The 16849-nt window shown below is 45.5% G+C and overlaps 1 protein-coding gene across 5 annotated transcripts in view; it reads right to left on the reverse strand.

Annotated features, from left to right (window-relative positions):
- SUSD6 (sushi domain containing 6) overlaps positions 1-8787 on the reverse strand; it is an 84212-nt gene extending 75425 nt beyond the window's left edge. The window contains exon 1 of one of the 5 annotated variants that reach the window (XM_058839573.1): positions 8723-8787. The gene's annotated coding sequence lies outside the window, so the exon portion shown is untranslated. The other 4 variants (XM_058839552.1, XM_058839544.1, XM_058839562.1 and 1 more) reach the window with 4 other exon arrangements.
- Between the last annotated feature and the right edge of the window lie 8062 nt (positions 8788-16849).

Genomic DNA, 16849 nt, shown 5'->3' on the forward strand with positions numbered 1-16849 from the left:
GAAAAGGAGTGAGGGGCCCTCAGAGAGAAGCTGCCTTTAAAGCTTTCAGGCTGATCGCACATATGGCCACTGGCGAGCCAGTGGCATATGCGGCAGCAGATGGAGAAGTGAAGCTTTCATACCCTCTGAGCAATGCTCTGCAATTTTGACACTTCTCTTGAAAAGCAGTTATGTCAATCACCCTCCCAGGCTGGTGTTTTGGCACAGAAGAGGTCCTCCTCAGTCTGCGTACCAACACCAAAGGATAACCTACACAGGGTATTTTAGAGACAGTTTCTATCTTAGCTTTCAAATATAATGAATCCTTACACAGCAGAGAATGATAAATCACTGTTGTCTTCACTGCACATCAGCTGGCTTTCAGCTCATTAGAGAGCAACACATACCCAGTATGCATTCTTTCCTTTAAAGGAGGGATGGGGGAGGTGTTTTAATTAACATTACAGCACCTTACTAGGTCTAACAAATAAAATGCCTTTTGAGAGTGGTCAGCACAAATGGGCTCCAATACCCGAAGGGGATTCTGGCACATCCCCCAATAAAACTGTATTAGTGTGGGCTGCTCTAATATATTGTCCTTGAAGAATTTTAAGAAGTTATTTACAGAGAAAGGAAAACGAAAAGAGCCTAAATAGGTCAAAGACATTGAAGCATTTCACTATTCTATAGGTTTAACACTATACAGACAAACTACAGCTCCTTTCAAAGCAAGCAGCCTTTGACAGCTACTGTTAGAAATCACATTACTAATCTAGCTATTGAAAGATCTGCATTTTTACATAAAGTAAGAACATCTTTCTCAAGCTCACTTACAGAAATTGGGGGATTGGGAGGGATGTTGTTTGGCTTTGGTTTGCTTGGCCATTTTTTAAAGACTGATTTATCAGCAGTTTCCCTCTTTGTACCCTTCACAGTCCTGCAGAAAGAGATCCAATATAGCAACATAACTTCTTTTCTATCTTCAATCCCAAACAAGCTGCAAACTTGGTTTTGATTACAAAGTCTTGCAATTCTCACTCATTTTTTTACAAAATCCCATTAAATCAATGCAAGGAAAAAACAGGAACAGCAGTGAAGCACAGCAATATTATAAACTGTGAGGAAAATTAGTTGAGGAAAAATGTAAATGGCTTTGAAGATTTCCAAATGGTCCTGGCACTTCTGAATTGTAAGCTAAGGGAGCTATGAACAGAGACACAGTACTGAAGCTGGTTCACTTCTGAACATGAGGTTAAAATGCTGCACATTTCAGCCCTGCAAAGTTCAACTGCCTACAAGGAAGTTACTCCTATGGCAAGCATACACTGTGAGAATGAAAGGCATTCTATTCTACAGCACAAATATGTCGCAGTGGTTTATTAACCACATGAAAGTGATTCCAGTGGCCAATTTCCCTTGACTCTGCTCAACCAGCTCCAAAAGCTGTACTTTGCCTTGTTACAAGGTTACCGCAGCAGTGATGACCAAGCCATTCCACTCAACACTCACTTATACCAGGAAGCCAATTTACTGCTGGTGGGCTGGCTGCCAGGACAACAGTTCCCCTCAGGGAATCACCAGAGTGACACATAGACCCTTTGTGCTGCAGAGAAAGTTCTCCATGTGCACTCCATTTTTGGAGCCTGTCCACTGTCCAGCACACGGGGAAAGACAGAAGCTGGGGGGAGAACTGAGACAGTGGGAAAGAAGTAGGGGTTTTACACCTCTAACTCCTGGTCCTGCAGCTCTTCAGTGTGAACTTCCTCAAAAAACTATCTTGAATTACCACACACAAATATTTTAAATAAATAAATAAGCAAGCAAACAACAGGCCAGGCTTTCACTGGTCTCTTATTAGCATCACTATGCTTAGTCTGAAAACAGACTGCATCGTGTAGTAAGCCATGTGAGAGCACTAAGCTTCCTGACAGTAGTAGCTGCCACTGCTCAGTAACAAAACAGCCAGCATACGAATGGCAGATGAAAACTTTTTCTGGTACATACAAAAGCTCACTTCCTGACATTTATAGGAAATATTTCTACTGATTAAACTTAAAATCAATTTTTGCAGCTGCAAAAACAAGACTTCTAGCAGAATCAGGGGGAGATACTGTCTGTGGTAACTACAGACCAACAAAGCCTGATGAATTAAGCCTGATGGCTTACAGAGTGCTTCACTGAAGTCATCTACCTGTTCTCAACTACTACACTCTGTGCTGGAGGTTAAATTGTTACATCTGAAATAATACTATCTGTACCCAGCATAATTTAATTACAAGGGATTAAACGTGTACGATGGCATTTCTAAGGACATGAAGCTTGTCATGACAACTAGATAAACATAATTACAGACTATTTTGGCAAAAGAAACCTACTGTAAGTAATACCACAATACCTTTGCTATATATGGGTTAATATTTCCCTTTCCCTGTTCTAGGAAATGCCTTCATGTTTCTATTTACATATTCCTAAAGCAGAATTCAATCCCTGCTGCCGCTCCTCCCTCCTTCCCAGTCTTTCAGGCAAACGGGTTGTGGGACTAACCCTGCCAGTGAAAGATGCCTCTCCCAGCTAAGCCTGATCAGCTGGGATCAGCTGGTTACAGCAGCCGACAAGTGGCTCAGAGGGCAGAGGAGCTGCAGGGAGTTCCTGTGCCAAGCAGAGTGCACAGAAGGACACAGTCCAGGAAACTCTGGAGCAAGGCTTCCAAGCTACTGTGCTTTCATGCAGTTACTCATAGATAATGGGCTTCTCTGGAAGCATCTCAGGCAAGCAAAAGGAGATGCAACTTTCAAAAGAAAAAAAAAAAATAAAAAATACAGCAGCAGTGGCCTGACATGGACCCCAAGCGCAGCATCCAACCTTCCTGGACTGACAGAGGCCAGTAACTTACATCTGTTTGCTCACAAAAGCAGAACAAGCAAGAGACATGTTTGGGCAGTACAGCAGTAGACGGCTGTGGTGTGAGCAAGTACACGGATAAAAAGCAGAAGTGACGCAACAGGAGCCGTCTCAGAAACTCAAATCTATGGTAATGATGTTGCACAGAGGAGGTAAGACCATGGCAGGCTGCTCTTACCGAGAGTTGCAACAATTCTCGAGGCAGAAGCAAAGTAGCAGAAAACAATCATGACCCCAAGACAGCAAGAATTCCATCCAAACCACTACACTCCAGGCAGGATGCACATTTAGTGATAGCAGTTACCTTTGCTTGCTGACTGCCCAGGCAGCTGTGCTCAAGCAGCCATTTCAGTCCACCTTCACCCGCTGCACTAAATATAAACTGCTGATAACTCTGTGGAAACTGTTTCAGCAGAGACACCCAGCACTGCACAACTCAAGGACGTTGGGTCCTCCTCAAAGTTTACAGGTGGTCAATTTGCATGACAACCAGAGAGAGAAGGGGACAGGCCCCAAGTCTCTGCTACGCTAGTCTTTGGGAAATTTCTGCCTCGAGACCAGTACTTTCCCATACTTCAGAGAGTCATCTGCCTTTAAAGAGGATATGGGGGCATCTGGGTTTTGACAACAACTTGTCTAAGAGGAGATTATGGCTCCCTTATCATGCGCTACTTTGCTCTACAATGACCTTCAATTTTAAAATCTAGTTCAATTAAGTTAAGTTTGATCTTTCAAGCATGTCCTTCACCCAGTGGCCCTTAAAGAAACATACTTTCCTACTTTCAGATGGTATTGTCTTTTGGAATGGTTCATAGAACACTCATTTAAATAACAGCACAAGGCAATGTAAGAAGGAAGATGAAACTGCAAACAAGAAAAAGAAGGTTTTTCTCAAAGTTTTGCTTAGAGAATTACTACCAGAAACAACGTGGAAGTTACAAAGACAGAAGTATGATCTGTAAAGCTGCCAGTGCCACAACTGGCCACCAGATTACACTACTAGAAAGGATCATTCTCTCTGCATCAAAACATACCCAAAATAATAGCATGTCAAGAAAAGAAGAAAAGGAAACAGACTTGCAAAGAGATTTATGGCAGACACCTGAAGAGGAGGTAGATGAAATCAATGATAAACTACAGACACCACAGATCCTTAGAGCACTGGTATTTAATATGTAAATTCCTTCTCTGCTTAGGTGTTTTGCCTCCCTTTGATGTACACAGACAAGTTCAAACTAGAGATGAGAACTGGGAGAGTTCTCTTTCTCCATTATCTCAAGTTTTTTCTTGTCTAAGCAACAGTTAAATGCTCTAACTATATCACTTTTGCATCTGTTCAGAGAGGAAAAGAAAAAAAACAACCACTAAAAAGTATAGCAAATATTATTAAAGGAGAGAGTCAGTATTTTCCCAGCTCTGATGCAGATGTAAGCAGCAAGCTGGTGCCTGACAGCTATAGTGCAGCCTAGGAGAATAGAAAGACAAGCTGAACAACAGAGGACAGAAAAGATAATCTGGAAAAGATCCAGATGTCTTAAGCTTAGTCCTACTGCATGAAAAATTAAAGAGGTTAAAACCTCCTTTTAAGAACTTTTCTTCGCATTGTTCTGACCACGACTCTTCTGAACAAGCTGCATTGCTCCAGAAACCTCAGGAATTACGGTGACAATAGATTCCTGCCAAGAGAAGCACCATTACATAATAGCTTTTATGGGAACACGCACAAAAAGCCACTAGGAAGCGCAAACAGACAAGTGCAAGATCCTCGCTGCCCATCGGCTCAGTTTAGCTTCTTGACTACTAGGATATTTTTAATTTATATATTTACTTCCTCTCATCCCTTTCCACTCAACAAAATCTATGTTACTGTAACTGCACAGAGATCAGAAATCCATTCCCCACAATAATGTAACCCCCTTGAGAATACGCCCACTTGAAACTACTGTATTTGCATTAATCTGTTTAAAAGAACACTACAACGATGAAAAACTGTGTCACTATTTCCATTAATATATCTGAAATAAGAACAATTTATTATGGTATTTTTTCATCCTTTAACCAGTTTTAGGGATACTTAGAACAATTATTGCTTGCCAGTTCTCAGAAGCCTAGCATGGCTATTTTTGAGTTCCACGTCTTCCACAGGGGATTTACCATAGATTTGTTACACACACACGTAGAGGCTCAGCCTAAGCACTGCACACGTGTAAAGGCAGCTGCTAGGGAAGCTCCGACCACTGGGCATTGGTAAAGAATAAAGAAGAAAGCACCATAAAGAAGAAAGCAAAGATGAGAACCTAACAAACACAAAGTTTCTCACTTAGAATTGTCCGCAGAAGTGCCTCCACTACCCCCTTCATCTCAGACACCACTTTCCCCGTGCCTCCCTACGCACCCAAAAGCACTACGGAAGAAAAAAAGAGAGCGGCGAACGCTTATCCACTGTTACCTCAGGGGTTTTAAATCCTAAAGGTTCATCCCGCACCAAGCGAATCCTCAAGCCCAAAAATAAACACGCACTTTAAAGACCGCTGACCTCAGAGAAAGCCCAGCTCCACCGTCACCACCGACCACCCGCCGCTGTGACACGAGGGAGCCGCAGGTACCACAGGTGACATTATGTAAGGGAGGCGGCCGGGCGGGGAAGGGCTCCCGCCGCAGCCCCGAGCACCGCGAGCTCCGTGCGGGGCCGCAGCCGGGCAGGGCTCCCCTCGCTCCCCGCGGGGGCCACCCGTGGAAGCGCCGCCGACACCTTCCGGCTCCCGGCCGCGCCGCCCGGTCCCCGCCCAGCACACGCTCCCCGCTCCCCGGCGGCGGGCCCGGCTCCGCGCCCCGCCGCAACCAGCCCGCTGCCCCCACCCCGCGCCCCGGCGGCCCCTCGGCTGCGCGCCCTCCCCCCGCGGTGGCGGCGGCTGCTCACCGGGCGGGCGGGCTCGGCGGGCGGGCTGGGGCGGCGCTGCCGCTGGCGCTGCAGGTCGGCGGCCGCGCGCCCCGGCCGCCCCGGCGTCTCGCCCGCCCAACGCCCCGGCCGCCGCCGCCGCGCGCCAGGCCCCGCCCCGCCCCGCCAGCCGGGCCCGGGGCGGGGCAGCGCTTAAAGGAGCCGCGCGGAGGGGCGCGGCCGGAGGGGGGCGCTGCGGCGCGGCCCGCGGGGGGCGGAGCGCGGAGCGCGGCCTGGGGACCGACCGCAGCCGCCGGCCGCTGAGGGGCGGGCCGGAGTGCCGCATCCAGCGACGGCCGCTGGTGGAAGCCGGCGGGAACGCTGCGAGCCTCCTCGCCTCTCCGCGGGGCGGCGTGCACGGACACGTGGCGCTCCCTCTCGGCCCGGCACCGGGGAACTGCGGCTGTGAGCGGAGCTGGAGCCTTCTCCGGCCTTCTGCCGCTCCGTGCCGGAGCAGAAGCGGCTCCGCAGCAACAGGGGACAGCGGTATTGCATAGCCCCGGCAATTTCCTTGCGCTGCCAGCCCCTTCTGGCCGGGGCAGCGCACGGTGAGGGTGGCCCTTGCCTTTGTCGCGGCTGCGGAGCCACCCCAGAGCTCGGGCAGTGCGGGGACTCGGCCGTGGGCACGCCACTGCCAACTTGCCACGGCAGCACAGCAGCCGTGCCAATGCTCGTGCAGCAGGCACGCTCCTGCCAGCCCGTTCCTTGCCCTGTCACACCCGCTCACCCATCTGCTGGCACACCCTTCGTCATTCCGCTGGTGACAGCCTGTGGTAGCACAAGCCACAGCTGGGTCCGTCCAGGTGTGCGGGACCAGGAGAGCAAGGTTGCTGGCTGAAAGGTCCAAGGCTGGGCTGTTGCAGGAGGTCACAGGGTTTAGTGCATACAGGTGTAGGCGGATGCTGACACCTTCTTGCCACCCCCTCTCTCTTCTGCTTTTTACAGCCTCTCCCGACAACACTCCTGCATCCAAAAGTGCCTTCAGGGAATCAAGGAAAGTTTCCTTGGTTTGCTTTCCTTTCTATTGCTTGAATTAACACCTACCTTCTATGGATCTGCTACATAATTCATATTTTGCTGTGGAGAGTGAGATGTTCTCCCTCTTAAACGGGGAAGGAGCCATATGTAGTTCTACTGCAAAGGTGAAGGGAAGTTTACCTATTTTTCTGCAATAGTACAGTGATCATTCATAGTAAAAGCCCATAATAGGTTATAGCTTACCATCGTTTCATCAGATGCAGGAGATGAATATGATACATCACAAAATATTCCCTATAAATACTCCCCTTGTAAGCGCTTCAACACCAAAAAGCAGGAAAAAACTACATAGTCATCGGAAAACATGCCTAAAGGCAGGAAGGAAGAGTGGGAGCTAGAGCTGCACACAAACCTGCTGATTCACACAGCTGCTCTTTTTGTGAAATCTCAGATGCAAAGGTGGAAGGCACGGAGTGAAAATATTGGCCTATGTTTTGCTGTGTTTTGATCAATTAATGCAGATGGTCCTGGACCTGAAGGAAAAGTTCATGAACCTTTGTACCTCTGAAATAAAAGAGCTGTGAGGAGGCTGCCACAGTACTCCCTCTGCTCATGGCATTAATGCACAGAGAAAGGTGCAATTCCTGGCAAATTCTCACTAAAATGACCTCTCACTAGAGGCTGATTCATCACATTTTTGGCTTCAACCAGTTCAGCTTTTTTAAACATTTTAGAGATCCTTTTATTTCTGTGCTAAACCTTGTTTCCATAATTTTCATTAATATATATTTCTCTTTATAACTGTATCAAGCCATAATAAAAACCACTATATTTTTCCTTTGAGGCCTCATATACACTAGTTTGGTTGCGCTTATTTTTTTGTTTATTGTGGAATCACAGAAATCAGCATTTGCAGACCATCTTAAATGTCCAAAGTATCACACAGACATTAACTAATGCCTTTTACATTGGATTTGCCACACGGCATCAGACTACCAGCCAGTCTAATCCAACATCCTGTTACCAGCAATAGCCAACTGCCAATACTTCAGACAAAGTAAATGCCACCAACTACCCCCAAAAGAGTTACAGCCCTCTTCCAGGCAAATCCCTGTGACCGACTGGTTCCAATCTTTTCAGGCTCCAGATTCTGAAGATGGAGGTGAATAATTTTCTCTTTATTATATGTGTCAATTAAAGAAGGTAAAGAAAGCTGCCACCATCAGAGCACTTCTCCCCAAGGCACAAAGCTTATGGTCTCAACCCAGGTATTTTGGCACAATTTTCCTAATGCTTGCTTTCAGGTTGCTTGAATGGAGATGACAATAAATAATTCATTGAAACATTTCATTTTCAGTAGTAGAAATTTTAAAGCATAAAAGTTGACAAACTTGACCAGAAGGTCAAAGTATGCTTATTTTGTGTGGCCCCATCTGATTAAACAATTAATTTCTTATCCAATGGTTATGGACATTGCTTTTACTCCACAGAAGGAGTTTTATTATAAGTTTTAGTCCACCAATACACTCCTTTCTGGCAGAGACACTGATTGGATTTGGTCCCACTCACTAGCACAGGGCTGGGGAAAACGGCAGCCCATACATGGGGGCAGTGTGACACCCCACACCACATCTTGCCCTGGTTCTTCTAGCAAACCTGCAGCAGCGGGATGGCAGTGGAAGCCGGGCTGGAGAGGATATGTTTTACAACAATGTAAAACATCTCTCACAGTGATGCAAATGCACACTGTATTGCATTCCTTGATAGACCCCACAGGGACAGTCACTGCCCTCCAGACCCAGATCTGCCACTGGATTAATCAGATGAAAGAAACATATTTTTAATCCCAGACTCAAAATTTGTATCCTGCCATTCAAACTGCCAAAAACCTTCCACAACCTTGTGAAAACAAATGGTACCTCTTACCCTCCTGCACACATCTGCCCATTCCTTCCTTCCCATGGTGGAGTTCTGTAGCAGGTTGATGCTGTCTGGATTCCAGGCACCCACTAAAGCTTCTCCCACTCCCCTCTGCAGCTGGACAGGAGAGAGAAAACATAACAAAGGGTTCATGAGTTGCAATAAGGACCAGAAGAGATCACTCATCAGATATCATCACAGACAAAAACAGGCTAGAATTAGAGCTAGTAATTGAATTTATTGGTAAAAAAATTAGAGCAGGATAATAAGAAGTAAAATAAAACCTTCAAAACACCTTCCCTCCACCCCTCCCCCTCCTTCCTGAGCTCTACCTCCTCCCCAGCAGCACAGGAAGACGGGGAGTGGGGGTTATGGTCAGTTCGTCACCCATGGTTTCTCACGCTGCTCAGGGAAAGAAGTCCTTCTCTTCTACTGTGGGTTCCTCCCACAGGAGACAGTTCTCTATGGACTTCACCAGCCTGAGTCCATCTCACAAGCAGCAGCTCTCTGTGAACTGCCACAACCCGAGTCCATCCCACCGTCAGCAGTCCTGCCCAACCTGCTGCAGTGTGGGTCACTCTTCCACAGGGTGCAGTCCTTCAAGGACAGGCATTACCACCATTTCTAACTGGTGGTTAGCCTTGAACAGAAGCACATCCATCTGTGGTGCTACCAGGGATTGGCTCTGCTGGACATGGAGGAAACATCTAACAGCTTCTCACCGAAGCCACCCCTGTACCCCCACTGCTACCAAAGCTTGGCCATGCAAACCCAATACAACTTCAAAAGTTATTGAACTCTGTTCAGGTGCCACATATGCCAACATAGCTCCAATTTCAAAGTAACTTCACTTCTGGTAGAAGCCACTGATAAAATATGATTTCTGATGGTAGTGCTCAGCTAGAAAAGGTTTCATGACAGTCTAAGCACTACCAGAGGACAAAAAGCGTAGTCTTAGAGATAATGTTACTTTAGGCTGTCACACAATCTATCCTTGGCCATGAGCCTTGGTAATGTTACCATCCTATATGACCTCCTTCTCCCCAGTGCTGTGTGTCCCTGCAAAGAGGGAGTGCTGTACCTGCTCCACGCCGCTTGTTCTCTCCTCCACATTGCTGCCTAGCCAGCAAACCAAAAGATTAAGATAGCTTCACTCTACGGACAGGCTGCTACAGACACCCTGAGCTCCCAGCTCAGTCATCAAAGACTTTTTGGCCTCGGAGGACTCTCTCACAAACCCTTTTTTCTCAGAGAGAGCTCAATGGTAAGATGCAGGAGATCTACTCACATTTTTCTGTTTCCACCAAGCCCCCACATCCAGATTTCAGTGGGAAAGCAAGTAGCTGTCATCACATCAGGATGCTTTTTGTTTCTTGGAGCTGCCAGCATGCCGGGCCTCATTCTAGAAAATAGCATCTCCCACTTGGGCATACATGACAGACACACACACTCTTGTTTCTTTGCCCTCTTTCTGGTAACAGCTCTGTGACCTGTTCATTGGCAACCTGTTTGAAATGGGATTTCTGCAGGAGTAAATCAGTTTTTAAGTGCTTTCAGAAACCTCACAGTCCATTAGCCTTCTGTAGATTATACCTCTCTTGTTTTGCTTTTGTTTTTTCCCTACTTCCTTCTGCACACCTCTCCTGGTCTGCTAGCCCTCAGTTAAACTTCCAGTATCATATACTGGAACCCATGCACATTTTTTGTGTTTAGCAGGACATTATTCATTATTAATATTCAGAGTAGAATAGAGCAGCTCATCTCCAAAAGACTATTAAAGCAACATGGGAAAAACAAGAATAAAAGAGAATTCTTGGCACGACATCCACCCTTTTGCCTTGCTAGGGCACTTGAATTCACAATCTGCTGATGAAGATCAGGTAAGACTAAACCTGGCTATGAGCATCATCCTTGCCATGACACTTCCCTTCCTGGACTACCACAAACGTGCACTGCATTAAGAGATTTTTTCTTTCTGTAACTTGATATGCAGCATACAGTTGTGGAGCAGTCCCCAGGGCTGTCATGCTGCCATGGGAGCCATAAGACTCAGCTCACAACCTGGCGTTTATAGGGGTTTGGGTCTTGAAGCGGCACTACATTTGTTCTGTACATATAGGCCTGTACCAGAGAAGCTCAAAAAAAATCATCTCCTGGAAACTACCCAGAGCTTTTCTCTTGAGGGAAACAAAGGAGACCTTAATTAATTTTCTTTCAAATACAGCAAATTGACTCCTGCTCCAGTTGTGCTAGTTTCAAGCCACACAGCACAGTGGTATTAATTCCACTTCACTTAAGGGCTAAATGTTCAGAGCAAGGAAAAGCGAGTTTCCTGTAGGTCTTGCTATGGTTGAAGTCAACAACCAAACAACCCTGGCTTTTGCAGGAGCAGTTTCTTCAGAGTCTGCATTCCTGAGGGTGACTGTTACATGTCCCTGGGTTAGCACAGCAAAATGCAGGATACATGAAAGGCACTGGCTGAGCAAATTGCCTGATCCTTTGCATATTTTTAAAGGTCTGCCACATTCTGGCTCAAATTTCATTTTACAGGCTCAAAGATAGAAGCACTTTTAGTGCCCTCTCCTAAGGCTAGTTTACTGGTTCACTGATAATCCTAACTAGCCCTGCTGTCGCAAACATAATTTAATCTTTTTTAACACCAGAGTATTGCCTGCAGTATTTCCTAACACTGGAATAACACACAGTGTTCTGCACAGGGTCTCTTCAGTATCTTGCAAACCAGTGGTGTGTTCCCTTTCTATCAGAGACACTTTGCCCAATAAACCAGAAGATCCCATTTTCCTTCTTAGCATTTGCTTCATTTAGGTACAATCAGCACCTACCCCATGTCCCAGAGAATGGCACTCAAATCCCAGCAGAACAATTTGAAGGACATAGTGCCACTGTACAGCAGCCATCCTGCACAGGTATCTCATTGTGGTGTTTTTCAGTGCCATAGACCTGCAGTAGCACCATCTCATGAATCTCATCCTAACAGTGTCCTAAAAAGCATGAGGGTTGGCAGAAAAAATTGTACAACAAAACCCAAATCACTGAGTACAGTGAGCCTGTATAGGAAGCACCAATTCTACAAAACTGTTATGGTAAACTATCCATCCCACCCCCTTTAGTATGTTCAATGACACAGTAGCTGCATCACTGCTGATGTGTTACAGTAGTAAAGGGGATCAAAGGGGGTGAAGGACAAGACCTCCTTCATCACAAAATCCTCAAAGCAATTTAAGTTACCTTCCAACCATCTTAAAATCCTCCCACTGCCAAGTTAATCTAATATTTTTAATGTACAGCTTCATTATCACATTGACTATGCACTGCTTAGGGAAGGTGCTATTATTCCTCTTCACAGATGGAAGAGGGTGGTACAGATCCCACAGATACCAACTCATAGCATTTGCTTAGTAAAAAAGTAAAAAAGCTACAAGCAAGGAACTGAACCTGTTCCTGTCTAACGTACATTGTTCTCAACCTTTCCTTCTTTCCAACAACTTCATGTTCCATGATTTCCCAAAAAGCAGCTCAATTTACTCTCAGCTTCTCCTCTGTCAACTCTGAAAATTAAATTAAGAAAGTCAGGTATCTCTTGACTAATTCTTCAAAATTAAAGGTAGCTGTAGAAGTCTTTCTATTACACAGTAGGTTTTTGTTACAGGACATTTGTTATTCCCAGAAGACATTTGGATTCCCACCTTTTCTTTCTGCATGATTTTGTATCGTTTAAGGCTACATACAGATTCTGTACACCTCAAGAAAGCAACAAATCTTTCTTTTCTTTATATAAAAATCAGCCCTTTTCAAACTGCATACTAGAACTACTGTCTGCTGACTTTCATATTTTCTGAGGCAACATCTGGCACAAAAATTGATTGCAAATATGATCAGTTAGGAAGATTTTCTTCTAGCAGTCTTCCAGTTGGCTTTATTCCCAGAAATCAGCCCAATGGAAAAGAAAAATCTATTTGGCACAGTCTCCAGCTGCAATTCCTCATTCTTCAGGTAGAACAGTTTCTGCCCTTGGGGAGGTTTTGCTGACATGCGATTCAGATGATGGGTTCTGAACTGCACTGGAACTGGTATGGCCTCTGGGGTTCTGGACAGATGCTCTCTGGTGCTTAAGGAATTCAGAATCCTAGCTCATGCTGTAAAATAATAGAGGTTATACCCTCCAAAGTCTAAGCATTTAACTATAGGTATAACTTGAGGAATTTAAATGTAATCCTATCATTATGGGTAGTAGGCTTCAGCTGCAGACATTCACCCATGATTAAGCAGAATTATTCATAAGGGGCTTTGGGCTGAAGTGGTGGCAGTGTTGGTAGCTCAGGTCATTGTTAAACAGTGGTAAAACATCAGGGCCAACTCAGGCCTGGGCTACCTCCTATGGACCTAATGTGGGAGAGGGATGCAACCTTGTCCATGTGTGTTCATTTTGCCTCCATGAGTGGGATATTTGTCTTCCAGTTCTCTGAAGTCAAGAGTAGGCATCATGGGTTTAATGCCTCTCTGCCTTTCTCTCCAGGCTGTAATAGACACCAATGCAGGCTGAGTGCATCTACACTCCATAAGCATGGGTGTACAGATAACAAAACAAGGAAAGGCCCAGCTTCCCACTCCTGACCCCTCTCATGCTCCCTGCTGTGCATCACTCCCAGATGACAGCAGAAGCAAACAGCTAATCTCTTCCTTCTGGGTGCCAGCTCCTTGGCACAGCACCATCAGGCAAGACCAAGTACAGCCTAGTAATGAAAAGTAGCTCATATTTAAATTGGAACATTAAATACTATATCCTAGAATACTGTGTTCTGATGTGGCTTCCAATAGGTGAAGGAGGAGTGATGTGAGATTTCTGCAGTCCTAAAGATACCTAACTGATAAAATCCAAGGAGTGGTGAAAGTAAAAATCAAACAAAAATAGAATTAATCTTACTATTCAGCTAATAAACACCTCTGATTAGTTAAAACAGAAAGAATTTAAAATTTCCAGTCTCAATCTGACAGTTTGTTCTGTTTGATTACACTTCGCATTTTACCTCCCTGGAAGAGCATCACCAGCAATGTCGCATTTCCCACTGTTCTTCAACAGCTTCATGTTGTGATTTCCAGGCTGTGCTAGAATAAATAGCACAGCTTGGAAACTGAAGCAGCATGCAAGACTGATCATTTGCTCAAAACCAACAGTTTTCAAGAAAATGAATGGGATGTAATTGCATTTCAGCTTCATGAAAATGTAACCATGTAGCATTAGGATGTAGCCTTCCTGTTCAGTTTACACTCAACGGCACTTGCTTATTAGAGACTATTTTGGGTCACTGCATTATTTGTATATGGACAGTAGCTCATGCACATGTACTTTGTAGTCCTGCATGGATCACTCCAGTGGTGTACTCTGACCTTTCATAACAAAGACATGCTCATACTCATTTCAGGTATTTGTTTACCTCATCTGAAGTTTGCTCTATGGCCTTGGGGCCAAATCCTCCATGATTCAACATGTGCAAAGGCTGCATAATTCCCTCATGACCAGTGAGTTCTCTAAAGAAGCCAAACCTGACCAGAAGAACTGCGTGCATTAGGTTCAACAGACACATCTGAGGTTTGGTTTCTTACAACATATGCCACTATTCTAATTGCTCCAGAAATAACCACTGACAACAGAATATCTCAAAAACCAAATAAAATCTACCTTCACGTCTATATTTGTTTCCATGCAGTGACAAGGTTTTTTCCCCTCATTTTCTCTGTCAGCCTACCATATTTTTATTCAAACAGCCCTGGTAACTGACTAGGTTTACCCAAATACAGAACTACTGCAGATGTGCCAAACTTGCACAAAGCCAAATAGAGAGCAGTTCAGCGTGACCCTAAGAAAGCATCCATGCAGCAACACTACTGCCAGTCCTCAACAGAGAGAGACAACTCTCTGCAGATCCTTACAGCCAGGGACCAACAAAATCTTTTCATTACTGAGGACTAACTGGTTTCAGTGAGACAGCAAACAGCACACACCGTGGTGTTTCCCAGCAAGATGAACACAAATAACGACTCACCATCAGCACACTGGCCTTAGACTCCAGCTTTATATTAAAGAAACAGTATTTGCAATGCAAGTCTGTCCCCAGTGGCTGCCAAACATTTTGCTTCTGGCCGTAGCCCTCTGCATCGCCCCCCACCGTATGTCACCGTTCCCAGCTACCTCACTCCCCATCTCTTCTCTGGTTCCCTGCTCTGTGCATCTGCCCCATGCATCTGCCCCAGCCAGAAGCTCCATTTCCCTAGAGACTCTGACGAGGGTCAGCCACAGATGACAACATTAGACAAAACCTCTGAGCAGTGGGGACAGTGCCTCAGCTTTGGGCAGTTACTTTGAAGTCTCTCAGGATGCTGCACACTCACCACACCAGAACAGCCTGGCAGGGGGCCACAAAGGCCAGAGGCCTTGCCACCTCTCCCGGGCAGGCAGTCTGTGGCAGCAGGAAGAAGGGAAAGGCAAGCTGTGCCAGGACTGCAGGCAGAGCAGAAGCACAGAGTGACAAAAACCAAAGGCAAAGCAAGGGAAATGTGAAAAAAGGAAGCAACACTGAAATCTCATAGAGGACTTTGGCCTTTGTCAGGTTGTTACACTGACATTGCGGTATGCTGGGCTTTGGACCTTGGCTATAAGGCAAACCCAGTGTATAAAGTCAAATGGGACTTTTTGTTCAGCATTATCACATATCAGGCTGTAAAATCACACACACTTGGATGGGCTGCAGGACTATAAACAAAGGATTATGGCATGTGACAAGTGGCTGTTCAGAGGAAAGGAACCAGGGATACCATGGTGATGGGTATCAGTAAAACATTAGACTGAGTGCCTCATTAAAGTTTTAAATTAGTGCTTAAACCATCCAGCTGACAGAAGGCTGTTCTGGAGAGGCTCTGGTGTGTCCTGGGAGAGGGACAGGAGCTGCATCTGGGCAGGGAAAGGACATATTTTGGCAGATGATTGGTGCCTGTGTCCCAGCAGCAGCTAGGAAGAGAAAGGCAATATGCCTGGGAGATACCAGCAAAAATTGTGTCAGAGGGCTCCTTACTCTCTGCTCCCCAGGACTGCCACTTTCCCCTTATTCACAGGGCTCAGGAAGGTGCAGGAATATTCTGGTGCAAAACCAGGAAGAGTCTAACCAAGAGGGAATAGGCTGAGAGCTGAAGTAGCTACACAATAGGTCAGGGTCATCCCAACAACAGTATAAAAAGCCTGAGACTGAGAATAGAAATTGCAAACTAGACGAAGACAGGATTCAACCTGGAAAACAAAGGCTATTCAGCAAGGAGGAAATAATTCACCAACTAACATTTGTCTTGACAGAGGAGGGAAGAGTTCTGGAAAGTCAAACTATTGATCTAGCCTTAGGAGAGCTAGAAAATTAGAGAAGGGGACACGAAATTAGCTAGAGAGAAGGAAGGCAACACACCAGCACCAGGAATGTGCATGCAGCTACCATGCCAGGCAACACAGAGCTAAGTGTGGGGCAGGAACCCACTGCTCAGTTCAGGGCTGTGGCTACCATGAGCGTCTGACACACTGGGAGGAGACAGAAGGTGATAGCTCCTTGTGCAACTATGGGTGATTGATTTGTGTTGACAGTATGTATTCCTTGTCTCTGAAGGGACATAGAAACAGTTTACAAACATTTGTAAGGCGCATACCCAAGCAGAAGGGAGTGAAATTACTTAAGAGAAGACAAAACAAAGAGAGGGAAAACTGATGTTGAAAGTAACTCAAAAGCTTTTACCGATGAGTGTAGTAGGTTGTGAAATAACCCTCATGAAGAGAGCAGAGAAGAAGCCAGGTATAGGCAGTTTTAAAGCTGGATAGGAAGAAAGTAAATGATACATGAGCAATGAAAGGCATACGGAAGAATTTGTTGAAATTATACCAAAATTTCTACCCACTCAATCTGTAGTTCCAGTTTTCCACTGCCCCACATCTCTTGCTATCATTAGTAGCAACACAAAACTGGAAAATGTTTATTAAAGCTTAACGTTATAGTACTGCTCCACCTGGGCACATAGATTTCTAGACATATCTAGCCAACAGAGCATTAGGATTTATAATTGTGTCTGGGAAAATGA

This window comes from Poecile atricapillus, chromosome 1 (assembly GCF_030490865.1).
Source record: "Poecile atricapillus isolate bPoeAtr1 chromosome 1, bPoeAtr1.hap1, whole genome shotgun sequence".
NCBI lineage: Eukaryota > Metazoa > Chordata > Aves > Passeriformes > Paridae > Poecile > Poecile atricapillus.